Source organism: Empidonax traillii, unplaced genomic scaffold (genome assembly GCF_003031625.1).
Source record: "Empidonax traillii isolate 1590-97213 ecotype Southwest subspecies unplaced genomic scaffold, ASM303162v1 scaffold24:size2376012, whole genome shotgun sequence".
In the NCBI taxonomy this organism is placed as follows: Eukaryota; Metazoa; Chordata; class Aves; order Passeriformes; family Tyrannidae; genus Empidonax; species Empidonax traillii.
Window position 1 is genome coordinate 197,110 of NW_020955217.1, and position 11,229 is coordinate 208,338.

At 41.5% G+C, this 11,229-nt stretch overlaps 1 protein-coding gene across 3 annotated transcripts in view; it reads right to left on the reverse strand.

Annotated features, from left to right (window-relative positions):
- Positions 1–10,973, reverse strand: part of HIVEP2 (human immunodeficiency virus type I enhancer binding protein 2) — a 138,430-nt gene extending 127,457 nt beyond the window's left edge. The window contains exon 1 of one of the 3 annotated variants that reach the window (XM_027904377.1): positions 10,845–10,973. The gene's annotated coding sequence lies outside the window, so the exon portion shown is untranslated. Of the gene's footprint in view, positions 1–9,252; positions 9,400–10,274; positions 10,360–10,844 lie in introns of those variants that run through there. The other 2 variants (XM_027904361.1, XM_027904368.1) reach the window with 2 other exon arrangements.
- Between the last annotated feature and the right edge of the window lie 256 nt (positions 10,974–11,229).

An 11,229-nucleotide genomic window follows, 5' to 3' on the forward strand; every position in this document is an offset into this window, starting at 1 on the left:
CACGCGTTTTATATTCAAAACACAAGGAAAGCACCTTGGGGTACACAATGTATCTTTTTCTGTCCAAATTACCTTATACCATCTGGCAACGTAAAAATCATTTCTGCTGAGAGTGCCTTTTGTTGTAGATCTTCTCTGCCTGAAGTATCCAGAGGCTGTTTCCATGTAGACAGTTTTTCCAACATTCTCACCTAGCATTACTATATCCAGTGAAAAGCAAACTTTGCATGCTGAAGGTTTCCATTTATAGGCTGAGACAGTCACGGGGAGCACTATTGCAGCAGTACAAGTCCTATCTACAACTGATGGCAAAATCCTGGCCTCATGAAAAAAATCAATAACAGCTTCCCATTCTGTACTTTTATTGGTAATGATATGATCCAAAATGATAGAATTTTCATTTTATTCACAAGAGACAAAGCAGTTCATGTGGTGTCACAAGCTGTGTAAGGCACAGTTCAGTGTCATCTTCTCAGCTGTGGGGCACTGATTAGAAAACTGTGAGATGAGTGCAAGATAGTTTTGCGCTTGACACCAGAGAAAGTGAAGGTCAAGCAATACAATAAGTGTTAGCACGATGCAAGTGGTTTCTGTAATAGCTTTCATTTCCACCATCTATTTACACAGTTAGTCTGCTCATGGATTGACTTTCTGGTCACACATTTCTACAACCATGAGACCTGGCACTACTAGTTCAGCCAGGGTGTGGAGGTGGGTGCCCCACAGAGGAGCGAGGGTTAACAAGCACCATGCACAGGGTAACTGCCAGGCACCACTGACGGGGCATCAAGGAATGATCCTTTAACCTTCTGACTAGACTGAGAGTGATATGACTATGTCCTTCAGAAACAAGAGGATCTAAAAGGAATTCAAAGTGCTCCAGCTCAGAAGGCAAACATCTTCACGGTCCAGCAAGACATGACCTTGGCTGAGTCAGTCACAGGCAGTTAAATGGGCCACGCTCAGTTACTGACCCTGCTGGCATCCTCATATCAGCAGAGCACCAGAACAGTGAATAACATTTCAGAAAGGTCACCTGGGCAATTTTGATACCCACTGCACCAAAGTGAAACCACAGCAGTTCATCACAGAGAACTACGATGATTTTTTACCTGTTTAACAAATGTGACTGTGTATATGCATCTATGAACACACTTGTGAAATAAATGCTAATACTCACACATAAATAATGCAAAAATATTTATTTATTTAAAATATTTTCTTTGATATTTAAACAACAGCAGAAGTTGAACCTACATTAAATCTAGGTTAAATCTTCCTCTCAGTGACAAACAAGCCAGATCTCCAACCATGAGCTCTCATGAAATTATTCCAGGTATACGTATCATGAAGGAGACGGAATAAGACTAAAGGCAAAAGCTATGATAACATATATGTGTATATGTATATATTTAGACATGTCTTCTTAAATATTTCTTTACACAATGTGACAAACTCCATCAATTTTCTGCTGTAATATGTTTATTTTTATGGGGAAGCATCAAAGCAGAAGCCAAAAAAAAATGCCCTTCTGGCTGAGATAAAAACACAGGTGTAATTTCATTATCTGGATGTGACACTGTCTGAATTGTGTCATGAAACTGCGAAACACGGCTCTCTGTTTTCCAGCGTGTGAATCTGTAAATAGTCACCAAATCTATTTATTACACTCTTGGCTTGCCAGACAACCCACTTGACTGAGAAAGACTTAGTCAAAACTGGTTTCATTTATTCCCCCGCTTGTTATTTAAGTGGGTCGAACTATTGACCGGCATCAAATGATACTGCAAATAAATTAAATCAAAAGCATGCATAAGCAAATGTAAAGAGAAATACCTTCAAGCACTGAGCAAGATAAGAATGCATTGTATGCTCTGTGTAAGCTATCTGTGGAGATGTCAAACAACGGAAGCTACAGGATGCTATCACTGTATTCTAGATGGTGCCTTCTGTAGGACCTCAGTTCCCATCAGCACATGCTTGAACAACTTGCAACTGGGCAGGGATTTTAAAAGCTGTTACACCAAAATTCTTCAGGTTGAAGACAATGTTAAAGGGGAACTTGATCTGATAAAAATAACTTCCTGTAGGCAGTTATAATCCACTGTCAGTCACATTCGAACCTCCTCTCCCCATCTTATTCATCTTCCCCTCTAAGCCTCATCCTCAACCAGCATACATCGAAAATTGTGTATTTAACATCCATGTTTTCTTCTTTAATTAACAAAGTTGTGAGCGAGAAAGAGAAAACAAATTAAAAGGTTTCTCTCATAGTCACTCCATTTGTGGAAAATATGCTGCACTGAAGTTTTGGAGAGGTGTGCATAAAGGAACTCCATCATCCCATGTGTCTTTCTCTTTCCTGCCATGCAGAGGGTGATCTGGGGAGCAAGGGAAGGAAAGTCAGGGTATATCTACCAAAAGCCACTTTGCTGTTACTATAGAAGAATGAACAAAGACTCCAGACACACCATTATAAAGCATCACACAGAGGACATAGGCCAAAACAAAGGTTCCTCTCCTTGTACATTTGCTTTTCACAAGTGCATGTGTCCAGTCCAACCTCCTATCATGGAATATTAGGGTTTATCAACTGTGGATGATGAAATCTGTACAACCCAGAAGCAACCTAAGTATTTCCAAGGTGCCCTGTAAATGCACCTTGTCCTCGCTCCAAAAGAAAAATGTGGAGGACCTGATTCACTTTCATTCCCTTCTCTATTATTTTCTCACCTCTCTTCCAAGCCTGTTGATAAAAGTAACATACAGAGTGATTAAATTTTGTCCACAAAGAGATCACTAACTAATTTAATGGAATCACTGAACAACTATATGGTAACAGTTTTCAACTATTAATGAGCTGAGCTAAAAACAAAGCAGAGAAAATTAATGTGCTATATGGCATCCTTTTACTGCCCAACATTTCACTGACCAAAGTCCTGTCAGTCCAAAGAAAGGTGCTACAGGAATCTTCATACTACTGTATATCAGTTCCAATTCCCAATCTTACTTGTTTATAACAAAATAGCTGACTCAAAATTGCCCTACTCATTACTCCAAATCATGTATTAGTTTTACTAATGCATGGCTGACTCTGAAGTTTTTCACCAACGGTTAATACTACTCACTACATTAAATTAGGTCAAAGATGAGTACAATTCGTGTACTTTTTAAACTAGTAATTAAGCAAATCGGAGATTAAAAATATATGACGTATCAAATGTGACAGATAACTTACTAGACCAACTTCACTGCCTTCTCCATCCCAGCACCATACAAACCGATTGCTGAGGCAGCAGCACTGTATTTGGCATCACTCTAGCTCTACAGTCACCTTCCTGTGAATTTGTATTTCCCCTATACCATTTCCTCCTCAAACATATTATATAAAGGTGCTATCCCTACACTTACCACAAATTTCTTCAGATGTATTAGTAATCTCTTGCTAAGCCTGTATCAAAATTCAACCGTACCTCATGAAATTAAATACATGTAGCATACCCATTATTTAAGCCTTAAGAAATCAAATATTCTAGCCAAGCACCACTGTAAAAATATCCACTAACCTTTAGAGGGATTTTGCTACTATTGTAGGACCAAGCACAAAATAATGGAACACGCTGCAAGTTTTCTTTTACACAATTTTACTTGGAATGTTGGAAGAAATCATATTCACATAGCTTTACAGAGATTTTACAGCAAAATATCTTTACTCAAAGAGCCTAGAATCACGACCTTGCCTGGTGATCAAAACAGACTATCATATCACACAGCTTCAAGTTGTCCAACTTTATGGTCTCATAGTTCGTAGTTTAATCCTATTTTTTACTAAACTGTAGAAACTTTTATTGACTTAAACAGGTTAGGGAATTTGGCTGTAGGAGTCCATGAATGTCCTGCCAAAGATAAATACCTTTTTCTCTAAAGAACTATTTTATCTCAGACAAATGCAGTTAAAAGACTTTTCGTAAGCAGCTTCAGAAATTTTGTTCATAAACATAACTGATTTTGAAAGGGAGAAAGTCAAAATTAGTTCATCTCTATTGTTACAGAAAAACATGAATTGTACTTGATTTTCTTTTCTAAAACATTAACAATTCAACTCTCACGATGAATCAGTGTTTCACAGGTGCCACAGAGGACTCAGTTGAACACTGTCAGCATGCACAAATGTCACTTGACCGCGAGCCTGCACTACTCTCTAGAGCATCTCATTTTCACTGCTAATGCTTTTGCAGAAAGAAAGAAAATCATATTCAGACCTCACAAATATTGGCAAGTTAGAGCAAATAAAGATATTATTTTGCAGCTAACTGAACTATTTATTTTAGCTGTCTTTGAAAGACAAGGAACATAAAACCCCACATACTTTTAGAACTTTTGTAAGCAGACTACACTCAAAATGAACTACACTGACCTATGAAGACTGTTAATAGATGCCAGCAAGTTAGTCTCTCTTGAATACTGACTTTGGTATAAACTAAATAGTTTTTGCTCTAACTAAATAGTGTCACGTCTTGTTGTCAAGGAAGGGTAACCTCGGTTATTATTTCATACTATTCTTTCTCGACACACTACACGTTTTCTTTTAATACAAGTCACAAAATGCATAAATACACATATTAGGCCATTTATCTTATTTAAACAAACAACAACAACAAAAACCACAACAATATGCAAGACAATCCCACTGTCTAATAAGACTAATTTTGAAAATACTGATTCTGTGCCATTGGATGTTTTTTAAACATGAAGTTCCTTTCTGCCTAAGCACAGATATTACTCTATGGAAAAATTTCTCACTAAATAATATTATTTCAACAAAATTCTGTTATATTACATCATATCCTACACTGTGCAATTAGACTTTTCTTTCAGCTTCTTACATTTCTTTCTAGAAAACATTCAGTATTACTCCATATTCATAAATCACTTGATAAGGAGTGCACCCAAGCTCTGACAGTCAACCACCAAGCCAAGAGGAAAATTCCAGGCACATTTGGGTGTGGAGAAGTTGGGAGGACTAAGTTAGGCCAGTCAGCCCAGCAACGATACTAAGCTCTGTAGCCACAAAAGTCTAAACTTCACTATAAATTACAGAAAATAATCTGGGGGGTTTCTGCTTTATTTTTTTTCAGGACTATTTTCTTATGAAGAGGGTCAAACTCTATTTTATTGCATTACCTTTAAAATGTCACCTGACTGTAATTTCAATTCCCTTTAGCTCCTCTAGATTTTACTTTTCTATTCAACTGAACTATACATGCAAATTTTTTAACTGTTTTTCTTTGTATGGAATTTCCGATAAACTACTATCTAAAAAAGAAACTTTTTGTAGCAATCAAACCTTGAATTCCTCCTGTATGACACAACAGCAATTAAGGCATGCCTTTCAAAAACTACTGTACCTCCTTTTTCTCCCCCTTTTTGCAGCTTACATAAATCAGAGATTTTAGCCCGGTCTGCAGCAGTTTTATTACAACCTACTTACACTGCAATGAAGTGAATCTGTTTAAGAACAGACATATTATTTACAATTTTTTTTTTTGTGCGGGATCAAATTTCTTGTATATGAGTTGCACATTAGGACAGAATTGTCAATTACATGAAAAAAAACAAAACAATAAAATAATTTTCTGTTAAACAGAAATTGAGGTGCAACCTAACAAACCCCTAAGTGCATGGAGTGGCATAAACTCATTATCTACTACATTATTATATTACTTGTGGTTTCTAAGTCCCTTTTAGAAAGAACTTTTCTGTTGAGTCCAAGCCTACACTGACAGAGATAGAATGTGCACAAACAAACATGGAAAAAAGGATATTATCGCTACACAAACTAGTCGTATCAGCACAACCATGTTCCAGGGGAATTTACATCAGATAATTAAATCCACATTTTTTCACTGTATTACTTTAAGAAAGCTACTATCTAAGTGGTACATTTTTGGGTAGGTATGCCCTGAGACCCCCATCCACAGAAAGTGGAGGGGAAAAAAAGCATGCACAGTTTTTTGTTTATTCAAGTAAAAGGCAATATTCAGGTTCAAAAAAACATTAAAAGAGACACATCGAGGGCAGAACAAGGAAATACAGAAACATAAGCAAAATTACAAACAAAACCAGTGTGGTCCACACTCCGCTGCTAACCCTGGCATACAGAGAACAGAGTGAGTATTTTGCAGATGTACAAAATGTGCCTGAAAGACAAATGAAAATAAGCACACAGAATCCACAATACTTCCTCAGAGCAAGAAGAAACTCTCATATTGAGACCGTCTCAGTGATGGCAAGAAATTAATCGCAAGAGAATAAAACAAGGCAAGAGACTTAACCTGACAGACAAAATTGCATATGGTACTCGCACCTCTTCTGATTATTCTACATTGGCGATTTGGAAACACTGTATCAGATTGTTTCCCCTACCCATATCCTCTCACACCTTTTCCAAGCTCACAGCTTTGCCAGAGAGATTTCTCAGGGACTAATCTTACGGGGGGGAAACCTACTACAAATGAGTAGTTAGGGCAAAGTCAATTGTTTAATCTATGAACAAAGGTTCAGAATGCTAAAATAAGATGCACATGGTGTCTGCTATTTCAGTTTAAAAAAAAAAAAAAAGATATGTTTACACTATTATTTATTAATGTCCAAATAGGGGCTTGCTAATTGGCTGTCAGGAAAAAACTTCTAGCACTTCTATTTACAATGTATTTCTTCTCTCAGACTGTCAGACTAGCACTTTTACAAGTCCAAATTTCACTTGAGAATGAAGAATATGGCCCCAATGAACTGCTTTTTAATATTTACTGCTGAAATAGGGCAGTTGTTGCAAAGCCTTATAAAAGTTGTTTAAGCACCAAAAAAAGAAACAGAAATGTATACAAAGCTGCTATTTCATGTCAAAATTGCACAGCCAGCTTGAAATTTTCATTCTTCTGTAATAATTCTGTGTTACTTTATTTAAATGTAGCATCCAAAATCACTGATTGAAACACGTGAAAAATACTATTCTCCATTTTCCATCTAGCTTACGCTTCCCTTTGCTGTTTCTTCACTTCTTTAAGAACTGCTAGATAGTTCCTCTTATTGAAGAGGAAAAAAAACAAAACAAAACAAAACAAAAAACAACAACAAACAAATGGTTAAGCTACAAGAGAAAGGTAAATAACTTAAATAAATATTTAATCTGGAACATACTACTTCAGAGATGCTGTTTAAGAAATCTTAAGCAAAAATAACCTGCCTCTTTAAAAAAAAAAAAAAAAAAGTTTCCTCATAACTTATCAGACCTTTTTCAAATAACAAGGTATGCAGCTTTTACACTCAGCGCTTTATTCAACTCCCCAAAGTATTAGCAATTAACTCTTCCTGAAGTCTTTAGCCCATCAGGCCAATACTAATTATATATTCCTCCTGTTTGGAGGACCAATAATTTAAAGACACACACTGACAGATTCAGCTCTTCTCAACATCTGAGGTAAAATGGATAAAATACTTTCTCCTTATCCTGTGTGAAGGCCATTGACATGATGAACCAACTTCTGATGGGCATGATTTATCATGGGACCTAAGACAGAGAAAGTTAGTACTCAGCTCTTGCAGTTTACCTGCCATTCTCAGGCAGAATCAAGCAAGAACTACATGGAAGTAGTACTTGCTAAGCTCTGCTTACAGAGCTGGATAGATAACTATCAATATAACTCACCACTGCCTATTACAAAGCCCCACCATATTCAAATGTGAAAGATGGCGTGCCATATTTCATAATCCAGGTCACGTTACTGTGACTTCTACATTACTAGGACTTGTATACTCTACAGTAATACTCTTAAATAGCAAGCATTCTTCTCTTTGATGTGTAAGTATAGCAGTATTTCACTAAGTAAACCACTTCTGCCAGGCACACAGCTCAGCTCCTGTATTCCCACTACCCAATATGGTTAAATTACAAAAGCAGTAACAGTAACTGCTTCTGCTCTGGACCCAAAAATGATGAGCAGAGGGACATGCAAAACTGCAGTCACTACTTTCACTTCTGCTTAAATCCAATACACCTTAATTTTTTAAAAACAAGCATCTAAATAAATGAATAAACAAAGAAGTTTGGCAAAATGCTCAACAATAAATGTCCTGCTTTAAAAATGTTACATGTCCTGCTTAGTTACAAACACACAGGCCAGTGCCATAAGTTTGCTCAAATAACTGAGTAGAGCCAATGGTATTAGAAATAGTTAAAAGTCAAAAAAGAATAGCCTCGTAGGGTGCCACCACATAAACTAAACATGATATACTGCCAAACACTCAAGTAGACACATGTACCATTATTCAGCAAGGACCACATGAATGCATATGGCTCTCTGTTTTGTCTTCATAGTAACAAGAAGGTTTGTAAACAGATCTCACATATGAGGCAATCTAGTCACTTGAGAATCTAAAAATCTGCCTTTATAAAGAAGCATTCTGCACTGTTGCCACACAATTGCACTTAGATACACAATTAAGAGTCCTCTACATTTGTGCTTTGGGACAAGTGCTGCTCAATTTTATTCCAATCCATAGCAGTGAGGTTTTAACATGTCACCTCATCCAGGATGTATGTAACTGCTATGCCCAACAGCCATTGGAAAATAATATCAACACAAGAGACTGTAAAACATTAAAAATGTGGATTATTTAATCAAAAAAAGTAACAATCCACTGACTTTGCATCATACCACTGCTGCCTTTGCTCAGCTGAAAACCACAGTAATCTTAAATGCATTTGCAGATGACAGTAGAAACTTCATAAAACTCACATGGAAAAACCCTCTCAGCCTATTCTATAATACTAATTTTTTTTGGAAAAATGAGACAAAGCAAAAAAAACAAATGAAGAAAGTTTCAGATAATCCATACCTGAAGTTTCAGAAGTATCTCCTGACTGGAAGGATAAGGAAAGATTTAACATCTAACTGTAAATACATATAACCCCCAGGTTACACTGTATCTATCTAAATATGTCCACATGTTGCAAACCTAAGAGGCAGAGACTCTCCTATCTTTAAAAAACAGATGCACTTTTTTAGCATGTCTGCATATCATTTTCACTATCAAAATATTGAGGATTCTGCACCACATCCTGATAACCTGAGGATCGCATTCCTCTGGCAGTCAGTGGTAATCCCCAGCAACAGAATTTAAAACTGGGCCCGCTGAATTTGTACCTTGTTAGACCAGTAGTTCTTTTAATTTAGTAATTACTATAATTACCCGGTGTCCCCAGAACTCCTGATGATGGTGACCGAAGCTCCCTTGCGCTGGTAGCTGTGTGAACACACGCCTGCACTTGCAGCTCTGGGGAGCAGAGAAGCACAGACCTACACAGCAAAGCCTCTCTTTTGCCACCCTGACCACTTCATTTACTTCTTTCGTAATAATTCTTAGTATAAACTCATTGGGGGGGGGGGGGGGGAATGTAACACCCTTGAATAAGTAAGCATAAAATGCTTTATGTCCCCTCTCTTATTTAATAATGTACAAAACCAGACAGGTTTTACATTAAAGTTGGCTTCATTTTAAAATGAGAAAAGGAAAAATATTTAGCTAAATATTTCTGCTGAAACTCATTAGTATTTCTATTGGTTTAATTTAAAAAGGTATTTAAGAATTACTGTCTAAAAAAACTCCAACTCTTTAATGTTTCAGTAGAAGTTTCATTTCTGCATCTACCACGTTAAAAAAAAAAAAAAACTAAAAAAAAAAAAAGTTTGACCATTAATGCTAACTAATAAGAAAAACAGAACCCTTTTCCGGGAAATTAAGCTCTGATGAGTTTTATCGTTGTCCCGGGGCGAGCCCCGGCCGCCTGCCCACGGAGACAAGGCGTGCTGGCCAGCGGCCGGCCGGGACCCGCGGGGCCTCCCGCCGGCTTCCCCACCCGCGGGCCGGAGCTCCTCGGGGCACCCACCACCTGGAGCACAGACATCATTACCCTCCCTCCCCGCCGCTCCCTCACGCGGGGGAAGGCCGAGCCGCAAGCCAGCCCCCGACAGGAAGGTCGGAGCGGGCTACGGGGCATCATCACCCGGGATAACCCGGGGCTTTCCCCCCGCCACCCCCCCCGCCCCGCTTGACCCCGACAGCGGGGACACGGCGGGGCCGCGGCGGGGCAGCCCTTCGCCCCTGCCCGCCTCCCGGCGCGGAGCCGGCGTGCGGCGGTGTATCCTATGCGATATCCTATGCGACAGGCGCGGACGTGCCGCTTACATAATCCCCGCCGGCCGCACACGTACCCCGCATTACATAAGGGATCGTGCCCCCGCCGGCCCCCGCGGCAGCCCCGCCGCCGGGCGGGGGGACAGAGGGAGGGAGGGAGGGAGAGAGGGAGGGAGGAACGCGGCGGCGGCCCCGGCCGAGCCCCTCGTTAACCCCCTTCCTGTGGCGTTTACACGTCATGGAACATTCCCGGAACGGGCCAACGTCCCACCCACTTCAGGGAACAGTCACCGCGGCGCAGCGCGCTCACGCACTCACACACACGCACCCCCGGCGCGGTGCCGGGGCTCCCCGCACACACGCACGACCCCCATGCCCGGCGCTCCCCGCGGGGACGCACTGGCAGCCGGAGCCAGACCCCCTGCCTCCGCCGCCCTGCCCGCCACCGCCGTACCGGGTGGCCCCGGGCGCCACCCCCCCGGATGGAGCCCCCCCCGCCTCCCGCTCCCGGGGCGCCGGAGGCCGCGGAGAGAGCCCCGCCGGGGCGGCCCCCCCGCGGGCGCCTCTCCCCGGCGGTGACCATGCCCATTCCCCGCCGCAGGAGGGGATTACGCAAGGCAGCCTGCTCCTCATCTGCATACACTTACAAGCCGGGTATTCCCCACATTTCCTAACGGCGTGTCACCGACAAAGGCCTGTCCCCGCCGCGTCCCCCTCCTGCGCCGGCTCAGCGGGAAGGGCCGCCGGCCGTGGTGCCCCGGGGACGGTACCGGTGCCTGCCAGCGCCCAGAGCCGCCACCACAGAGGTGACTTACCGGTCCGGCGGTTTTACAGCCTCACCGGCTTCCCCCGCCGCCTTGCCCTCCATTTACCCCCGTAGCCCCGGCCGCCCAGAGCGGCGTTCGGAGCGCCGGCCACAGACCCCCGTGGCTCAACCAAGCGCCCTCTCTGCCGCGGCCCGACCCCCAGCCCCGCGGCGCCCCGCACTCGAGACAGGCAGCCGCCGGAGTGCCCCCCGCCGCCGGCAGCCGC